A 21,807-nucleotide genomic window follows, 5' to 3' on the forward strand; every position below is an offset into this window, starting at 1 on the left:
GATAAATGTCATACCCACAGGTGAGTATACTTAATTTGGGAGTTTCCAAAGAAAGGTACATGGAGAACTGAACACTGGACTGGTGTTTTGAGTTAGTGGAACAGTGCCTCTAAGCCTTAGCAGTCATGTAATTCCCTGTGCTGCACACACTATACTAATATTATCCTCCCAGGTGATTACACTACAATTGAGAGTTAAGAAACAGGGGTCTTTGAACAAGAGAACATTGGGCTGGTAGTTGGGGTTAGTGCCTGCTGGGAGCTGCAATCATGTTACTTTCTCTAGTACACACACTTGAACAATGTTCCCTCCCCAGGTGAGTAAACTTAATTTGGAGTTCACCAACAGATGCATTGGGGCATGCAACTACTGTGCTGGTGGTTGGAGTTACAGAAACAGTGCCTAGTGGAAGTTGCAGTCAGGTCACTCTCATTACCACCAAATACTTGACAAATGGTATCCCCCTAGGTGGGTAGACTTCATTTCTGAGTGAGTTACCAAACAGAGGTCTTTGGACAAGTGAACTCTGGGCTGGTGTTCGGAGTTACAGAAACAAGGCCTGCTGGGAGTTGCAGTCATGTCACTCTCTCTAGTACACACCCTATACAAATGTTATCTCCCCAGGTGAGTTGACTTCAATTGAGAGTTAAGACACAGGGGTGTTTGGACAAAAAAACACCTTGCTGGTGTCTGGAGTTAAAGAAACAGGGCCTCCTGGTCTTAGCAGGCATGTCAGACCCTGTACTACACACACTATCAAACTCCCCAGGGGACTATACTTAATTTGTGAGTTACAAAACAGGAGTCGTTGGAGAATAGGACACTGGGCTGGTGAGTAAAGTAACAGTGATGGATCCTCCTGGACTTAGTAGTCATATCAGTCCCTCTACAACACACACTATACAAACGGCACCCTCCTAGCTGAGTACACCTACATTGAGGGTTGCAAAACAGGGGCCTTTCAATGAATAAACACTCTAGTGTTGCCGAAACAGTGCCTCCTGTGAGTTGCAGTCAGGTTATTACATTTAGTTTGCACACTTTTCCAATGTTCTCCCCCCAGGTGAGTATACTTCATTTGTGAGCTGACAAACAATAGTATGTGGGCAAGTGACCACTGTGCTGCTGTTTGGAGTCAGAGAAACAGGACCTGGTAGGAGTTGGAGTCATGTAAGTCCCTGTACTACACACACTATAAAAATATTATCCCCCTGATGAGTGCACTTTATGTGTGAGTTACAAGAGAGGAGCCTTTGGAGGAGAGGAATCCAGATGTTGGAGTGACATTACCAGAGCCTCTGGGAGTTGCAGTCATGTAACTCCCTGTACTACATTCACTATACAAATATCATCTTCCCAGGTGAGTCCACTTCAATTGAGAGATCACAAACAATGTTATTTGGACAAGAGAACACTGGGCTGATGGTTGTTTTTTTACAGACACAGAGCCTTCCTGGCCTTAGTAGTCATGCCCCTCCCTCTACGTCCCACATTTGACAAATGGTATCCTCCTAGCTGAGTAAACTTAAATTGTGAGTTGCCAGACAGTAGTCTTTAGACAAGTGAACACAGGTCTGGTGTTTGGAGTTGCTGAAACAGTGCCTCCTGTGAGTTACAGTCAGGCCACTCTTTCTAGTACACACACTTGACCAATGCCCCACCCCCCATTGTGAACCTACTTCAATTGAGAGTTCACTAACAGATGTAGTGCAGCATGTGACCACTGAGCTAGTGTTGATAGTTACAGGGATAATGCCTGCCGGGAGTTGTAGTCATGCCACTGCCTGTACTACACACACTTGACAAATGTTATTTCCACAGGTGTGTACCCTTACATTGATAGGTACTAGACAGGCGTATTTGGAGAAGTGACCACTGGTGTGGTGTTTGGCATTATAGAACAGTACCTGCTGGGAGTTGTAGTAATGTCAGTCCATGTACTACACACACTATACAAATGTAATCTCCCCAAGTGAGTACACTTCAAATGTGAGTTGCCAAATAGAGGTCTAGTGGACTAGTGGACACTAGGCTGGTGAGTGGAGTGACAGTAAAAGTGGCAACAGCTGAGCTGTGAGCATACATGACATACCATTTTGGTGACATGTTTTGTGTTCTAGCTTACCAGACTCCACTCCCCCAGGTGTTCCTGTCAAGCCCTCCGGATGCAGGATGGCCAAGACCTTCTCCTCCCAGGAAAGTGATGTAATAGGGCACTGAGAGGGCCCCCACCAGTCTTCTTAGCCTGCAGCTGATGCCTGGAGACCAGGGAACAGACCTTGCTCCTGAGGTTGTACTACCTCTTCTTTATGTCCTCCCTTGTGCACAGGGTGGTGCCTACAGAATTGTCTCTGTCAACGATCCTGTCCCACATTTCCATTTTCCTACTGAGAGGAGTATGCTGGACTTGTGTGCTAAACAATTGTGGCGCTGCTCTTATGATTTCATCCACCATGGCTCATCTTCTGAAAAATGGGGATTTTTTAAATGTGCCATGGTGGAACTAAAAAAACAGATGGCAGTGACTTACTAAACAAGGGAAGTGCAAAAGTGTGTGACTGGACAAAAGTGTGTGCAGGGTGTTGTATGGGATGGTAAAAAAAAGTGGTGCCTAGTATCCACACTGTGTGGTAAAAAGTTACTCTGGCTTCTGTGTGTTGCAGTGCAAATGCAAAGGATGTTGGTCTGTGATGGGGTGTGTTTTATTTTGTCCTTTGAAGGTTTGTCCTGTTGGCAATGTGTGTCTGTGTTGTTGTTTTCAAATTCATCCAATGTGGGTTGTTGTTTACTTTGGTAATCGCAGACCGCCGTGGTTTGGACCGCTATTGGCTGACCACCATGGGGTCTGCCATGGTGATTGTGTGCTTGTAATATGGTCAGTGGTTGGTCACGGTTCTGATGAAGCTGGAGGTCGGACCTCCTATTTCCAGGCCTCTGCACTGCTGCCGGTTTGCCTTTTTTGGTTGGCGGTTGTTGGTCCTGCCTGTGTAACTCATAACAGGGTGGTCTGAAGGACCGCCAACATGGCGGTCTTTTGCGACCACCAACATCGTGGGCTGGCAGTTCGACCGCCAAACTTGTAATCAGGCCCCAAGTACCTATGTCCTGAAATGTCCACCACAATGTCTCTGTCGATGCTGCTAGATGGATCACCCCAAAATTTCTCAGAAAGGAGCTGAGGTGGATGAACTTTGTGCATTTGTGTGTGTGTGTGTGCGTGTGTGTTCTATATATTCCATAAAAGAACAGAACAAATGTAAATTGAACTGCATGACCGATAAGAATAGAAAACAACTAAACTGAAATACACAGAAGCATAAATAACTCCCCAGGTGCAAAGTCTAGCCTAGGCGGTTGCAGTGGGTGGTGGTAGGGACATCCCAGCTCAAGAGCATCCTTCGCTGAAGATGGCAATAAAGATGTGGTGTCAATGCAGCATTCCAAGGAGCACAATAGCCTTGGGTCCCCCTGGTCAGCACAATCCGGCCTTCTCTGCTCCATCTAATACATTGGTTTTCACCACATTTACACCTGGGGGCACTAACAAAGGGAGTTCAACGATCATTACTCAGGAGCAGTGGTGTCTGACACGAAAATGGGTAGCCGGAGTTGGTGAACAGTGGGTGGTGTATTTGGAAATCTAGTAAACAAAACCCCTAATACTAAGGATGCATTGTCACCTATGCTCCTCCTTCGTCTCTGAGCAAAACAGGGAAAACTAATGGGTAAAAGGTAGCCCCCACAACTGCAGAGTTACATTGAAAAGGACCCCAGCTGGGCAAGAAGGTGCTTACCAATTATGATTAATATCAAACATTGAACTTCACCTCCATTTGAAGTGCACTTATATGCTATAATCAATCTCAAGCGTGCAACCCTTTAAATCCCTTATGTGTGATGTATTTCATTAGGGGATGTGTGTTGCTGTACTATGTTGGGACTCATTTTATTTCAGAGGAACAAATAATTTGTAGCAGGATAACTACTCTTACCTTTCATCACAAATAAAACTACAAGGAGCAGCTGAAGAGAACATTATGGAGCTGAACACCACAGTGTTGGCCTACTGAAGTGAACCACAAAAAAATGAACCAAAAAGAAGCAGCAAATATGCAAATTTAATCGAACAGAAGATTGTGAAAGGGAAGATGATTGCAATAAATGATACCAAAGTGCTTCAGAGAGAGCAGAAATGAAGACAGGAGAGCTTTCAGATGGCAACGGAACTGAATTGAAAAGTAGTGAATGAAAGGGAACAGAACAGAAAATAGTTGCACTCAATGTATCATTTCTCCATCTATGAATCAACTTACAAAATCCCACTCGACCTGAATTTCTTCACATGTGGGATTCTTTTTTAATTCTCATCGAACACCCTGACAAATACATTGTAGAGGACTCACAAACTTGGAGTACACCATGAAGTTAGGTGGCATGTGTTGAGCACCCAAATAAGGCCCATAGTTTTCCTTCCCACACGCATTAGAGGAGTATACAGCAAAACAGAACCTAATGGCAACTTTTTAAAGTGCTCCACACAGACATTATAACCTGCTGTCCCATACCAGCAGATTGCTTTACCCTGGATTTGCGCTCCATAGAATTCTGATCTGTTGAAGTCCTGTGAAATACCACCAGAATACCCCCACCAGTAGTGAAATTCCTCTCAAGCTGGTCCTGAAGAAGGTGGACATACATTTCTTTCATTCCACTGAAAGGTGCGTTTGCTGATTTTGAGTGGCTACCTGTCCTGCAACACAAAACCGGTTGAAATTGAAATCTCTTTTCTCATTGCACTATGCAGTTTACGTCACGAGTGGCTGGGGTGGCGGTGTAGGGTACATGCGAGTGTTCCAATTTCTGAGTGCAAATGCAGGAGTGAGTAGGAGTGTGATATTGAGAGGGGATAAAAGCAGATATATGTAATGGTATTACATGTCTAGTTTTAAGAAAATATGTCAACAGTGATCTTTTTGGCTGATTAATGTGTATTTTTAGAAAAAAGAAGGAATGCAAGGTACAGAATTAATAATTGTATAAAGATGCACAACAATATGAAATAAATTATGTGGATTCTATTAAAGTGAAAAATTATGAAAATAAATAAATTAATATAAATGTAAATGCAGCAAGAAAATTCCTACTGGTCAGACCATTTTGAGCTGTTTTCTACCCTCATGTGAAGAAATTCAGATCAAGTAGGATTTTGTATGTTGATTCATTGTTTATTTGCTCCTTATCCCAGACCTCAAATTGTGTACAACGTGAGCACCTATTTTTCATCTTACAACAGGAGCAGCTTGAGGTGCTTTTTAGGGGTGGGGCAAAGTGCAAGGGGTCAATAATTAAACAAAAAGACACTTACCTGGACCACCGCTGCCGCCGCCGCTGCACCGCTCCTCTGCTACAGGCACAGGCTCCCAGCCTACCCTGCGGCCAATCCTGACGCTGCTCAGAGCAGCATTAGGATTGGCTGGGAGCACCCAGGCAGGGTGCTCCCAGGTAGAATGGGAGCCTGTGCTTGCTCTCTCCAGCCCGTCAACACAGTGCTGGGCTGGAGAGAGCAAAGTGCGCATGTGTGTTTGTCTGACCTGACACGGCCGGCCATCAGACATGCGCAATGAGGGGGAGTGCTGTGCACTCCCCCTCAGTTCTCATCACAGCCTGTAGCCCTGCCCCTTTGACTACAAAACGATAATAAACATAGTTTATTATTGTTTTGTTGTAAGTAAAAGGTTTGCAGGTGCTGCTGCTGGTGGGGCGAGGGGGCGATGCTCCTCTGCCCTAGCGGAGGAGCCACTCCTCTCTGACAAGCACACTAAGGGGCATATTTAAGAGCCCCTGGTGCCACCAGAGTGTCACTTTTCTTGACGCTCTAGTGGCGTTATGCCCTGCACCATATTTACAAGGTGGCGTTAAGCAACTTTTTGTGGCTTACTGCCACCTTGGAAATACGGCCCCTCACACACAGCCTTTTGCGTGGAAGGGGCGTACAATCGGTGTTGCTGTGGGCGTACCACAGTAACACCCATTGCATTTTGAAGCTGCCTCAGATTTACGAGTTTTCGTAAACCTGAGGAAGCGCCAAAATCAAATACCAACCCAGGGGCATTCTGCAGCACACAGAAGTGCCTAATCGCCATTAGTGATTGTTTATGTGCAGGAAGGGACACCTTCCCTCACATAATCAATTCAACCCCTCAACGCAGACATCCTTGCACAATGGTGCAAGGATGCCTGCGTTGGCGCTAGGCAGCTCAATTTAGAGCAAGCACAGGGGGAAACACAGGGGTGCGCTGTATTCTAATAAATACGGCTCATCCCTGAGTTTCTAAAGTGATGCACCATGGTGCTGCCAATTTTGGCGCTACACTGCGCTGCCCCACTTTTTAGTAAAGCTGCCACTACGTTAGCAACCACTTTGGTACTTTCAGTTTCGTTTTTTTTTCTTCACATTTGCATTATACACTGAGAGCAATCGTTTATTCGTTTCTACGGCACTGTCAAAGTCCTAAACAACATTTATGCATGTAACACAGGCAAAGAACGATTGTACAGTTCTATGACTATATACATTAACACATTGATAGCAGGACTATTGTCTTTGCAATGCTTGCTCAGTATATTGTGCCCACAGGCAGATTCAGCTCCATCTGTCACTAGGAACAGCGTTGGGCAAAAAACTACAAAACATTTTCTATGTTAAAATATGTGACATTTTCTTCTAAACTAAATATATTAAGCGAGTTACGTTTGGCCTCAAAATAGTAGTGAAGTAAGGTCTCGCATTCAAACGTCACAAGTCATAACTACTTAAAGCAGTTTCTAAAATCGTGTGGTGACGCATATCAGTGCTGCATGCAAAATATGACAGAATTGTCACGAAACATATTTTTGCTCAAGCCAGGGCCCCGTGGCCGTGAAAAACTCTATGCAGAAGAAATGGAAAAAAATATGCAAAATCTGCAAAAACGAAAAATCTGGATTTACAACATTTTGGTTGTTTTGGCCTGGGATTAAGAAAGAGTTGTTTTGGCCTGGGTTTAAGAAGGAATTGAAAATTACATCTGTTTTCTTTAATGTTTAACAACCAGTGGAATTCAATACTAAAGGTAAAGCATGAAGAAGTAGAAACGCTGGAAAGGAACTGATAAAGCAAAAAGAAATAAAGACACTAGAAAGGAGCTGATTGATGTCTAATGCATCATTGATATTTATTTGTACAGTATCTTTGCATGGGAATCTTGGCAACTTCCACATATCTTCTGATTGACGGATCTGTGCAAGTCGGTGAGCGAGTCACTGGACGTCCGAAGCAACCCTGGCTGGCATTACATTTACACAGGCCCTCAGGAGATAAGTGGCCAATCGAATGTTTTTAGTGTGGGTTTTTCGATCTTGACAGACAGTCTTACAGTGAGTTGCGTTTCCAGCCATGCGGCATACCTCCTACCACACTGGTCAGACTCGGAAGGGGTAAACCAATTTTCAGGGTAATTTTCACGTAAAATTATCACATGCTGCTTCGCATGTTGTACTTTAAAATAACATTATTAGAAAATATATTTACGGTGTGCCAGTTTCTCGTGGGTGTTAACAGGTCATTACATATTTAACACTTTTAAGAGTCCAAGACCTATAATTAGGGCATGTGTGAGGATGGGCGCAGGGCTGAACTGGAGAGTGATGTACTGTTGACTTACATCAGACAGAAATATTATACATCGAAGGGGTTCTGCCTGGAGGGCCTCTTTCATTACCAATCTTACACGTCTGTTTTATTTTTTATCCCAAGCACATGACCCCTCACTCATTCCCAAACACAAGCTCGGCTTGTCTGAAAATGAAATGTAAAAGAACACTTAGGATACAATTCAAGGGGTGACCCTGAGTATCATAATTTTTGACTAATGCTTATAAAATGTTGTATGATATGTTTAACTGTCTAACCATTTGCACCAGAAAGAATTCTCACTCCAATAGGGTAATAGAAACAGAACCAGCACTTAAGAAGGGACACGTGAAGAAAAGGATGTGAGTTATTGTATAGTCTATAGTGAATGCTGAAACGTGATCAACCAATGAACAACGTTTATTAACGTATTTACAAATAATGAATTGAGGCTTAACGAGCATGGTTTGGAGCACTGCTTAATATGTGTGTGGTCGGACTGGCAGTCCATTGTCAATGGCATGTCTCTTGTTGGGCCTGTACTTTTTATCATGCACCTCAGACTCTTATTTTTTGACAGAACAAATGCATGGAAGCTGCATCACCATGGCAACACTAACTCTTCCCTTTGCTTGGTTAGCAGTTTACAGTGGGTGGCAGGGCGGGCGGGGGAGGAGGGGAAATAAAAACATTTAAAAGAAGCTTACCTTCATGGGAGGCACGTTTGTCTCCCCTCCGCCCTCGTCCTCTTCCTGGCTCACACAGGCTCCCAGCCAATCATAACACTGCTGTCACCAGCAGTGTTGGGATTGGTTTACGAGGCCTGCTTCGCCACTCAGACTAGGAGTGGGAGCCTGGGCATGTTCTCCACTCGGCTGTGCAGAACAGCCGGGTAGAGGACATGCAAAGTAAGCATGTCTGTTTGGCTGGCCCAGTACAGCTGGTCAAACAGACATGCGCACTTTGTGCAGCAAAACTTTCCTCCGGCCCCCTCCCTCCAGCCCAGTCCCGCCCCTTACTCCCAGGAAAAATAAAATGATAATAACATTGTGTTATTATCAGTTTATTTTTCCTTTCCCCACAATCCAGTGGGGCGATGCTTCTCCGCCTTAGTGAAGGAGCCGCTCTGGTAGCATACATCATATCAGACAATAACTGTTAAGAGTCTCTTGTGGGTGGAAGAGTCAAAAGTGACCAGGCCAGAAAAATCTCGGGAACAGAGTGAGAGCCAACATAGATCTAAATGAGTAGACAGAGTGTGATTAAATACTGGGCCATATTTACAAGCCCCTCGCACTTCCTTGTGCCACATTAGCGTCATTTGTTTTTACGCTAATATGGTGTTAAGGGGGCATTTTTGCAGCACCATATTTACAAAGTGGTGCAAAGCATGCATTTTGCCACTCTGCACACACTCGCGCCACATTATGCGTGTGTCAGGCATAATGTAAGCAAGGGGGCGTTCCGGTGCTAGGAAGGCTACAAAAATTGTGCAGTAAATTTACATTTCACTGCACCATATTTGGCATAATTTTTAATGCCTGCTTAAAGCAGGCATTACAATGACACCCATAGTAACCTATGGGCTTCTTTGCAATTTCCTGCACTAGCATCAAGATTTTTGGTGTTATAATAACTCTGACGCTATTGTCCTAATGGCCGCTGTTAACGCGTCAGAACCTTGATAAGTAAACTTACAAGGAGACACGTCTAGGCCAATGAACCTTTTGACCACGTTTGGGGACTTCCCAGAATGAGGTATCTTTTGGCATCACAATCAATAAGTCAATATCTCTATCACCATGCACAATAATTAATCAATCAAGCTAATCAATAACCTTTAATATAGATCAGTACAACGAACGCACCATGACCTTTCAGTCATGAATAATCACACCAAGCTAATTATGAGTTAGGATATTTATTCCCTATTAGTTACAATCTCATATCATGTTTATTAGTTTCAGCAATAATAAGCACATCCAAACCACTATAACTTGGTAACTCAAGCAAAACTTTATCAAAGCATAAATCATGAACATTAGAATGAAGCACAACGTTAACATGAGTCAACTTTAGCAGAGTATCATTAGTACATTATTCAACAAAGCAAGAATTCAGTCATTTGTCTATTTGCATCCGATTTTAGTGAACTCCTTAACTAACCTCGAATTAGCATCAGCATGTTGGGCTTCATGCAAAACAATTTAACAAACACTAATTTAGAAAGCATCTAACTATGGCCTCTATCAAAAGAGCAGTTGGTACCTAGAAAGAAAAGGCAAACAGACAATTACAATTTCATCAGATAGTTACCCATCCGAATGAGACAGCAAGCAGCGTCAGGCTTCGTCCTCAGGACATCAGTCGATTCGCCATCAGCCAGGACAGACAGGTAAGTCTCAGCAGGGCATCGTAAGAAAAGACTCTTCCCTCATAAGGAGGAGAAGTGCATAACGGACAAGGGATAAGGCGAGGATGGTTTAAGGCATGAGACAGCCAAAGACAAAGTCTCTCAATATGGCAAAGAATGGCTTAAAAATTAGCAAAGTAATGGCTAGGAATGGCTCGATAATGGCTGATTTCTCCTCGGGTCACGCCGTTATATCAAAGCTGTCGAACAAGTCTCTAATTTCCCATTAGGCAATATTTGGTGCATCGTTATCTCTGTCCAATAATCCGTCACACACCTTACTAGAATTTTCACCTAACACAGTTCTCATGCAGTTGATTGGCTCCTGTGATTGACTTCTTCATCGGGTGGAATGTCAGGTAAGAAAAGTTACACTTGTCGCTCCAGTCAGTAGTTCCATTGTATTCTCCTAGTCCAGGTGTCCTTGCACCTGTTGCAAATTACACTGTTGCATTCGGCAAGAATATCTCCTTGGGCAAGTCTGGTCCCATGAGAAGGAATTTACTACAGCTACACACATATCTCTAGCTTCTGGAAAAGTACAGCTTCGTGTCCTTCGGGAAAGCAGCACATTGCACGTTAGAAAAATACAATTAATATGAGACCAGGCAGCTAGGCCTAGTGATTAACTTAGCAAAACCCTAATAAATAACTCTAAATGCTAATACAAAATCATACATTAATACATTGTTAATTCATTATTAGTCAGTTTCATTAATTATCGTATACATTGATGGCCACTCCCCGTGGGCACATTTCAAACGCATACATTATTTCTACTTTAACATATCTTCTATGCGGCTTCATTACACATTATATTGCAAGCTTTTCATGTTAATATTAATTTTATAAGTCACACTCCAACACCGCCATGGTGTACCGTACTGTAAATATCGTGCACCCACGGTGTTGTTAGATGGGGCAGGGACTATGAAAGAAAACTGGTGCATCAGTGCTGATGAGCCAGTTTCTTGTAAATACACCCCACTGTCTTTTGTTTTTTGAGGGTTCTACAGTTGGCAGTAAAGTGTCAGATCTGAAATTGTCTGGTGATGAGTATTCTTATGAGTATTCCTTAACAGATGTTGAAAATCACTGCTTCTTTCATCTTCTTGTGATGGCACAATACGAGGCTTACCATTCAGAGGATGCGAATGAGAGGATTGTCTTGTCTATGTGTGACTGTCCTCCCAAACTGTGATTATATACCATTTTCCACCTCTGATTATGATTGGTTCAACATCAAAGGCTGGGTCATCCTTGTGTGAGCCTTTTGTGTTGGCAAGAGCATGTCCCTTGGGAAAGATGAGATGATCTGCCTCACCTCCTCTTGTCTCTATGTTATTTTATGAACATCTTCTACCTACCATACTGTCACCAAAGCTCCTTCTGACCAATCAATTGGCTGGCTTGCATATGGGGTGTTGGATGTGTATCTTTTTCTAAAACAGTCGGCTACGTTATTTATTTATTTATTTAATTTTGAAATTTTAAAAACATACCATTGATCTGGAGGTGTGTCACTGCTAAGTTAATTTTTGACAGGAAAATTGCTATCATAAAATGCTGCTTTATATTACATTGTAGAAAACACTCCATGATTTTGATAGCGTTCTGAATTTAAATATCAAATCAAAGCAAAAGGCAGATTATTCGAACATTTTGATGCTACACAGGAGAACATTCTGCCTATTAAGCTGACTCCTTTAACCTTTGAAGGAATTTATAATAAACAGCCCTAATGACTTCAGAGCAGGGGCGGCTCCTTCGCAAGTGCGGTTGAGCCAGCAGCAGAAAAATAAAACGATTGTTCACCACCGTTTTAGCCAGCATGTGAAAGGAGGGCGGGGCTGGGCCATGGGAGGTGGGAAGGCGGAGGAGGAGAGAGTGCACCAAAGTGTGCATGCGTGTTTGGCCGGCCGTCATAGGACGTCTACAGCCCGGCTGTGTTGAACAGCTGGCAAAAACTGCATAGACCCCAGGGTTGTGTCTGAGCGGCAGTCCAAGCCACTCAAACTATTCCTGATGCTGCTTTCATGCTAGGTTTAGCATGAACCCAGCACCAGAATTGCTGGGGAGCCTGCGCTGGTGTCTCAGTGAATGCTGGGACACCATATCAAGGGAAGAGGAGTGACGAGCAAGGCAGTAGGAGACGGCGGCATCGCCATAAATGTAAGTATATTTTTCTTTTTTTTATTATTTTCACCCCTCCTCTATCTCCTTCCCTCCTCCCACCCCTCCCCTTGAGATTTGCAGCGGCCGCCGTTGCTTCAGAGACCATCTGGGTTTATAGAAGTTAAATCATACTACAAGAGGCTTGGACCAGGAGTCACGAAGAGCTTTATGCACAAGCCATAAGGATGTGAATTTAATTCCTTGAACTATCGGAAGCGAGTGCAGATTTATTAGTTCAGATCCCAGAGAGTCAAACTTTTTAACTACAGTACCATCCTTGCTGCAGAATTCTGCACTAGTTAAATTTCTGCACCATTTTGGTACAATGCATTACAGAAATCTCAACACAAATGCATTGAAGAGCTGACTCTTTGGATACGTAGTCAACAAATATTATATCCTTTTCAAGATTTGCATCTGAAAAAACATGATTTAACAACAGAATTCACTTGATCTTCCATTATAAGTACTGATCTATGTGAACACCTAAACTTTTCACCAGTGCACTTAATTATTGATTTTCAAAGTAGGTAAAGTGGCCAAGTCTATTCTCCTGCCCTCTGTCCATAACAATGTTTTGTAGCAGCATGAAAAACTTTTTTTGCAACTCCCAGAACTTTCTCTTCTTGGAAGCCTTTTGAACTTGGCCAAACTTCTACTTCTCGTCTTGGCAAAAGTTCTTTCAGTCAGTTAATAATTTATTAGTTGTATGGTACATCCAGGCACAAGTTTTAGATTCCACCGCAAGGTACCAATGTGAGGACATAGGTGTACTATATGATGTAGCCATATTGTGCAGTACACTCGCAAACACCATTTTGGATCCAGTCAAGTATGTTTATAAAACCTCAGGATCACCCTGGTTAGCTGTGGCTGTGCGTAGTAAGACTTTGTAGAGGAACATTGTGTAAATCATTGAACAGTACCAAATGACGAAATAAGAAACTCAGATAACACAAAAGAAACAAGACATCAATTTAAAAAGTAGAGCTTATTTGTATGCATTGTTTATGAATTTTATGAATTCTTGATCATTAAAATCTACCAGAGGGTTCCAAAGATACAGATTTTAGAAGCAATCATTAACTTTTAAATCAACCGTAAACAAGCATTGGCCAACAAAAAGTTTGGAAAGTTTTGTAAGGTTTGAAACAGTTAGTTTGACAACTCTGGCCTGGGTTTGGTGACCATGTCAGACAGAACAGAGTTGTAGGGGGCCAGAAAGGCTACTTTGGACAGTTACCTGGCCACCAAAGGTTTTTAAAGCAAGATCCAAACTTTACAGGATGACCACCATAGACGACAATGGAATGGTCCTGATGATGAAGGATGCATAATTAAAGATGCTCAAGGATGCTCCTGATGTTGGACGGTCCATGGGGGTGAAGGCCAGTCGAGGCCTTGGTCCACAGCTGAGTAAGGGTGACTCTGTCTACTGATCTCGGGGTCCCACAAAATCCTCTTTGCAGGGCTCCAGGGCCTGCCAATGCAGAGCTTGTGATTTTGCAACACAGCGGTCACAGGGCAAATCTTTGGTGGAGTCTTGTGTCTGCTTCGGGGGATAAATCTGGTCACAACCAACACTCATGGGTCCAGCAGACACGGGTGTACCTTTTGGTTACCTCTGAATTGTCCTTTGGGGTGCTGTAGTGAAAAGACTTCTGTGGTGGCTGCAAGGGACCTGGCTTGGGCTTTTTCAGCTTTGACGTTCCCAGTATCATTCTGGGAGGCCAGCCAACTGACCCAGGAGTCTCTGCTTTTGACTGGGGCTGGGAACCAACTTTACCTCAAGGCAGGTAGGAGAACAAGGTCTAAACTCTGCCAGTCAAAGCTGCAGCAGGTGCAGTTGTTCCATCATTGTAGCCGCTCTTTATGCGCTTCAAAATGGGTACAAAATGGTATCTTCTCCTTGTTCTTCCATGTCCAGTGAGTACTGAAGTTTCAGGTGCCGGAGCGCTCATTATATCCCATCAAAGTGCCCCCAGGGGACAATGATGTCACCAGCCAATGGGCTAGTTGCCCCTTCTCTCTAATGACACAGTTCCAGTGATGTGTGGCATCTGGTTTTCCCAGGGTGCAACATTCTTCACACAAAGAACACAGCAGAATTCTTCCTTGAAAGTGAGGACCTTGGTAGCCCACCCCCAAGGGTGTGGCTACCATGAGGCTGCACGCTCCTGGAAAACTGGTTTGTGAACTGATTTTCCCTACTGTGTCCCTGGCTCTACTCTGTCTGCAGGAAAAAAAAGACATCCTGCCCAAGAGTATTGTCACAGGGGCTCTTCAAAGGCAGCTTCATGTTTGAAGCTTGCCTTACGGGCTACGACCCTGTCAGCCAACCTGTGGGAGGTCACACATTCCAGTGTTCCTGGCCTGAAGTCATTCACACATGTCCCCAGGTGGACAGAAAGCTGTCTGTATACCAGTGCCTTTTTGAGGCCACTGGATTAGATGGGGCACAGAATGGCAAATTCATGAAAGTTACTTACCTTTAAATTGACATTAATTTTGACTTTTAATGGCATGATTAATTTGATACCTTACATATCCCACCTTGGTAGTCCCAGGTAAAAGTTAGCTAGGTTGGGATGCCACCCGGTAACTCTGTATTAGCCAATGGGGCTACCAACATTACCCACAGCAAAGTGACAATTTAAAAGTGTTGCTGCTAAGATATATCACAAAACATATGACTTATTTAACAAAATACAGCTCCCTTCCCCAGAACTCATAGGCCTTCCTAGGGGAGGCTTATATATAACGGTAAGGTACGGGATGGCTTTGCTATTGCTTTAAATTGCAAAGTCGAATTGGCGGTGAAAACACTGCCCTTCCAGTCTGCTCTGACATGCTGAGGGGCATTTTGTACCTTGTCACACGAAGGGTGGAACAAACAGTGCATTCTGTCTTACATGCCTCAGGTACCGTATATTAGGAACTTATAAGTAAGTCAGGTCTTGCCAATTGGGTATACCCAATTCAACATGCAACTTGTGTAGAGTTAAAACGCTGGCTCTGAGGTCGGATTAGCATGCCTCAGTGCACTTCCAAAGTCAGAAATCAGCAGCTAATAGTCCACATGGGGGCCAAACGTGGGAGGAAACCTACAAAAAAGTCTGTTTCCGTGCACTGCAGTTCTCAGCTTTCTATGAAACTTCGGTCTTAACTCATAAATATTTATTCAGAACAGACCTGTCACCACAGAATAAATGCTGTGAATATATTTTATCAGTCATACACATGCACTTCTAAATGATTAACATGTACCACCTGGAAGGGAAATACCTAGAAGGGAAAATATATCATAATGCCATCAAGGATCCAGGCTCTTGGATTTGATGATGTGGAAGTGTGGTGGGATTCCAACTGCCGGGGAACTGGTGGAGTTAGAATTTCTGACAAGATCATTTGCCTGCACCATGGTCTACCGATTGCTTCCACTCAGTAATACAGATTACCTGTATGTAAAAAATGCCTCAAGATCATGGGAAGACACCTCTTCCTATACAATCAGTGTCCTCAGTGAAGATGGTTGTCCAAACCTAGCTATTGTCAGGAACTTATGTGCTTCCAGTTACTTCCTTATTGCCAGTGTAATTTCTAAAGTGAACACTAACTCCTGATCAACAGATGATGCCAACTTTGTTAACTTATTTACAACTAATGCTAAGACTTGTCATTTTTCCTTTAATTGCAATTTAGATCACTGTAGAAGGTGTGTGCTCTGCTCAACAGCTCATTATTTCTTTTCTTTGCTCTCTGTCCCTCTATATCTTGTGCTTATGGATAAATTCGGAGAGTACTGCCATTAGAAACTTTGTGTTAGCACTAATGATTCCAGAATGTGTAATGGTAGAGGCAGCACATCAAGGAGCTTCCAGATACATTCAATAGACTAATTTGCTCACTGTTGTACAGTGAATGTCCTGCACACTGGCAGTTATTAGGAAATGCCCAAATATTTTTCACAAATCTTCCTCCGATTGGCTGTATTACCAATCAAGTGCACTGTCCCTGTTTGCTCCATGGCACACCTTCAAATTGGTGCACCGGGAGCAAATAAGGACAGTAGTCCCTATTGCTGATAAATCTCTGCCCACATGGTAGACATGAACTTCCAGAGCACTGGGGGCAGAGAATTAGTGAAAGAGGGAGCAGCTGCTGGAAGCAGCGGCTCTATATTTCACTGTGCTGCTGGAAATTTCCTGCAATTCAAAGAGGAGACAGCAATCTCCCTGCAGGTGAGTGCTGTGAGTTGCTACATCTGCCTGTCGGGTGATGTCTAGGGAGTCCATGGGACCCTGTTACCCTCTCCAGGGAGCTGCCTTCTGAGGGGACACTGACAGTGCATCACATTTTTGTGGCACTCAGTCAGTGTGCTTCCTAACGGCCTCTTTGCCTCTGGTCCAACATCCATAATATGGTGCAGGTATACCGCCAAAGTGTTTCCTTATTTGCATGGGGCTACCTCTCCGTGTAAATGAGGAGATGCGATCTGAAGATAGTGCTGGTGCCGTACAAGAGTCTGTGTGAATTGTATTACAGAAGGGGCTGAACAGTCATGTGTGGCCCCTTCTGTAATATAACAGTGCCCTGGAGGAGCAGCAAGTGGGTGCACTGCCTGTAATATGGCCCCAGGTGATTCCAAATGTTCATATGTATGACTTAAAATTAGATTATCATTAACAAATGCTTGAAAGTATAGGTTGTGTGTCAAATCATAAGATAACAAGAACTCCTATACTCTATTAGCGCTGGGATAGTGCTTAATCCTTGTTTTATTTGGGAAACTTTTTATAGAATTAGCTGAGGAAGTGCCTGCCAGTTGTTAATTTGCTATGGGACCAGGGCAGAAAAAGTAAATGCCACTGCTTTATTCCATGAGCAAACTCTGTATCTGAAACAGCAAAGACCTGTGTGAATGGCATTGTTGTCACATACCTCTTGTTGGACTTTTTTGCTTATGCAGGGTCATCCCCAATCTTTTTGCCTCCTGCCTCCCATTTTTTTCTGACCTGTTGCTGTTGGTTTTTGAACTCTGAGCACTTTACCACTGATAACCAGTGCTAAAGTGCATATGCTCTCTGTGTAAATTGTATTGTTGATTGGTTTATCCATGATTTGCATATTTTATTTACTAGTAAGTCCCTAGTAAAGTGCACTGGAGGTGCCAGGGCCTGTAAATCAAATGCTACTAGTGGGTCTACAGCACTGGTTGTGCCACCCACATAAGTAGCTCTGTAATCATGTCTCAGACCTGCCATTGCAATGTCTGTGTGTGTAGTTTTAACTGTAAATTCAACTTGGCAAGTGAACCCACTTGCCAGGCCTAAACCTTTCCTTTTCTTACATGTCAGACACCCCTAAGGTAGGCCCTAGGTAGCCCCAAGGGCAGGGTGCAGTGTATGGATAAGGTAGGACATATATTAATGTGTTTTATATGTCCTGACAGTGAAATATTGCTAAATTCGTTTTTCACTGTTGCAAGGCCTGTTCCTCTCATAGGTTAACATGGGGGCTACCTTTAAATCTGATTAAAGTGTAGATTCCCTTTGGGAGCGGATGGACATGTGGAGTTTAGGGTCTCTGAGCTCACAATTTAAAAATACATCTTTTAGTAAAGTTGATTTTAAGATTGTGTGTTTGAAAATGCCACTTTTAGAAAGTGAGCATTTTCTTACTTATACCATTTCGGTGACTCTGCCTGTTTGTGGATTCCCTGTCTGGGTCAGTTTGACAGTTGGGATGGTTGCACCTCACACTAGACAGTGACAAAAAAGGAGCTGGGGTGTAGTCTGCATTTCCTGATGAGCCATCTGTGCTAGGAGGGAGGGGAGGAGTGGTCACTTACACCTGAAAGGGCTGTGCCTGTCGTCACACAATGCAGTCTCCGACCCCCTGGTGAGTGTCTGGGGCTTGGCCTGGGCGAGGCAGGATTTCACATTCAGGGGAGACTTTACTTTGGGGTGGGCCTACTTCAGGGGAGAGGTTGGGTGTGGGAGGGGCACCCAAGGCCACGGACTTTAGGACACTTCTGGAAACAAGAGGAACCTCTGCCTGGAGAAGAGCTGAAGAGCTGCCCTGCCTGTGACTGTGCTTTTTGGAGCTATCCTGCAGTTGCTGCTTCTGCCAGAGTAAGAGGGCAAATACTGGACTCTGTGTGCCTTCCATCTTGTGAAGAAATCTCAAAGGGCTTTATTTAGAGCTTGCCTCCTGTTGTTTGAAGTCTCAGGGAAAGCAAAGACTTCTTTCTGCCAGCACCTGGAGTCTCTGGAGAGACTCCTGCTCTGTCAAGTGGTGCCCTATCCAGGAAAGCTGGTGGAAATCTAAGGAAATCGACTTTGGACGACTTTGGACCGACGCCGCTGCTGAATCCGGTGACGCCGCGTGCAACCGACTCCGTGATCTTCGCTGGAACGCATTGACCTTCGCAGGCCTGACGCCGTAGCAGCCCCGCTGAAGTCCGCGGCTACGTGGAAGTCGCCACACCATGTCGTGACCTACGCCGCTCGAAGTGTGCGGATTCAACGTTTCGCACAGACGCTGCAATCCCCAACTTCGCGCATCGACTTGTTTTCACTCTTCACCAAAGGTACTGTACTTGGGGGTCTACGTGACTCCGTGTCCAGCATCGCTGGTGTCGGCTTGTTGGGAACGACTCCGTCACGACGCCGTGTTAACACCTCATTGAAGCATTTTGTGTTTCTAAGCGCTATTTTTGAGTTTAATCTTTAAAAAATCATAACTTGACTTGTGTATGTCGGATTCTTGCCGTTTTGGTCTTGTTTTATTTAGATAAATATTTCCTATTTTTCTAAACTGGTGTTGCGTTATTTTGTAGTGTTTTCATCTAAGTTACTGTGTATGTTGGTACAAATACTTTACACCTAGCACTCTGAAGTTAAGCCTACTGCTCTGCCAAGCTACCTAGGGGGTAAGCAGGGGTTAGCTGAGGGTGATTTTCTTTTACCCTGAATAGAGTGAGGGTCCTTGCTTGAACATGGGATAACCTGACTGTCAACCAAAGACCCCATTTCTAACACCTCTCATTTACATTTGTTGGTTGTAACCCACGAATCATACCATCTCTGCATGCACCTGCAATAGATGTCCATTTGTTTGTATGGAATTATGTCGCCTTGCCACAGTAGCTGGGCTGGAGAAAGGAGAAATGACAAGTTTGGTTATTCCTCATTTTAGATTTAATATTAATTATAGTATTCAATTTAATGTTATAGAGTAGAATCTGTAAGTCTGGCCCATGAAGGTTTTCTCCCAGTTTACTATCACAAAAGGAGTGAGGAGAAACAAACTGTTCCTCCAGGCATACTTTCCAGGTGGCAAAAGCAGGACTGAGTGATTCAAGAGGTAATACTTTGTAAGGAGACAAGGCAAGGTAATACTGGGTTACTCAAAGTATACATGAGGCGACTAACAACACAGAATGGGAGATAGACAAGAACAAGTTGTGATCAAAGCAAGGGGTGTACTGGTATAAGAACAAGAGGTTTCTTGGTAGCTTAGGAAGCGCCATTTGGACTGACACTCACAGATTGCTCTAAGCAACAGTCATACAGCAAAGTCATATTGGGGACTGCTCTATCGAGATTGCGGTACTCAGTACAAGGTGGAACAATAGAGACAACACTATGACATATAAGACTCCAATGGACCTAGGTACAACAACAGAAGTCTTTCCTTTACCTGATCGGAACAAAGACCAAGCCAGAGTTAACACTGTAAATGGATATGGACTGCAATAGGCAGTGGACCAAATCTAAATTTGGCATGAAACATAAAACCAGAGTGGAAAAAATAATAAGAATCAGGACAGAAAAGACATCAATCAGACAGGGAGAAAAACAAGACAAGAAATATTGGGAACAGAGCTTCAGAAATCAAGAACAGGAATACAGGAATGAAGGGTAGGCTCTACCCAACAGGCACTTAAACAATTAATCCCCTGCTCGCCCATGGAAACTGCAACTAGAATCCAGAACAGGGAATTCAAGTATGTCTACAAAAGGCACTGGAACAAGTTATGCCCTGCAGGTACATGGGATAAACACAGGAATTAGGAACAAGGACAGAACGGAAATTGAGAGCAAGGAAATAAAGGAAGCAGCTGCCAAGTCAGCGACTACATGATCAGAAGCCCAACAGGGAAAATACAGAAATCAAGATATCAGGCTAGAAAGGTGGGTGAGACTGAGAAACAAGTGAAACACAGAAGCAGAGTGTTGCTCAGGGTAGACACAGTAAAGCAGAACACTGCAAAAATCAGTAGCAGGAATCAGGAACTCCTCTCAAGGTTCTCATGAGACAGCAGTACAGGCAACCAGGGGAAACAATAGGAGCTACCAGCAAAGGCAGTTGAAGCAGAAGTTCAGAATACAGAAGCCAGGCTTAGGTCCCTCCTTAATGCTCACTTTCACACAGGGTGATTGGAATGGAGAACAGGTGTGAGCAGGCTGCAGCTCAGTGCATGTTAGAGCAATCAAACTCCCAGCTCCAGCTCTCTACCTGAAGGAGTGCATAGGGTAGGCAGAGAGTGGAACATGGATTGGGTCTAGTTTCAGAATATTACCAGAATTAATGTAAGGGGGCAAATGGGCATGCTGGAAGATGTCTGACAGAGTTCCAAGTGTAATATTATTCACGAAAAGTCTCCACTCTGGGTCTCTTGGGAAGGTAAGGCATACAAGTACTTTAATGCATTAGTGGTTTATAAATAATCCCTGTAATGGAGTCTGGAATTGGTTTGATTTCCAAGAGGATTCAGCACAGGCTCCAAACTAGTATTCACAATGGTAGCAGGCTCGCAGAAGATTCTCATGTAGCGTCATCCGATGGCACGGTTGCAGGGTCCTGACAATCCCTGCCATTTCTGTGAGGTCCAGTGTGATCTCGTGAAGTGTTTAATACAATAATGATTTTCGTTCCCTTTTTCTATCAGTTAGGTGGACAAAGGAACTCAGTCTGTCCTCTTCTTGTACTGCTCATTTCTGTTTCTGGTGAAGATGCTTTGATTGCCTACTTTCAGTCAGTTCCCATTTTCACCCACCTCCGGCGGGGAAAAGTTAGCCACATGTCGGTGTGGGAGGGCTGAGAAAATGTCAATCACGTGTCAGGCATGAGTGCTGAGCCATATGGCAGGGATAACCGTGTGAACTATGCAAACTCTGTGTTTCCAGCTGGTTCTGAATATGAGTCAGCACACAATGCAGGAGCGGTTGGTGCTATATACAATCATTACTACAAATCAGATCCCACCCTTTATCAGAAGGTGGATTTTATGTGTTTGGTCACAGAAAAGCATGTGTTAATTATTGACACAAGCACCAGTGGAAATCATAAATGTACACAATGCTTGCGTTCCTGACAGCACCAACGTTCCAGAAGGGGACAAGTTTCCTAATGAAAATATAAAACATCATTGACTAATTCATGAGGCAAACGTTTCTAGAAGAAGTTACTTTAGCCTTGTGTCACTTCAAATTATTTAAATGCAGGAAGATCGCTTTTGAGGTAGTAGCAATGTATGACT

The sequence above is a fragment of the Pleurodeles waltl genome, chromosome 4_2, assembly GCF_031143425.1.
Source record: "Pleurodeles waltl isolate 20211129_DDA chromosome 4_2, aPleWal1.hap1.20221129, whole genome shotgun sequence".
Classification (NCBI taxonomy): domain Eukaryota; kingdom Metazoa; phylum Chordata; class Amphibia; order Caudata; family Salamandridae; genus Pleurodeles; species Pleurodeles waltl.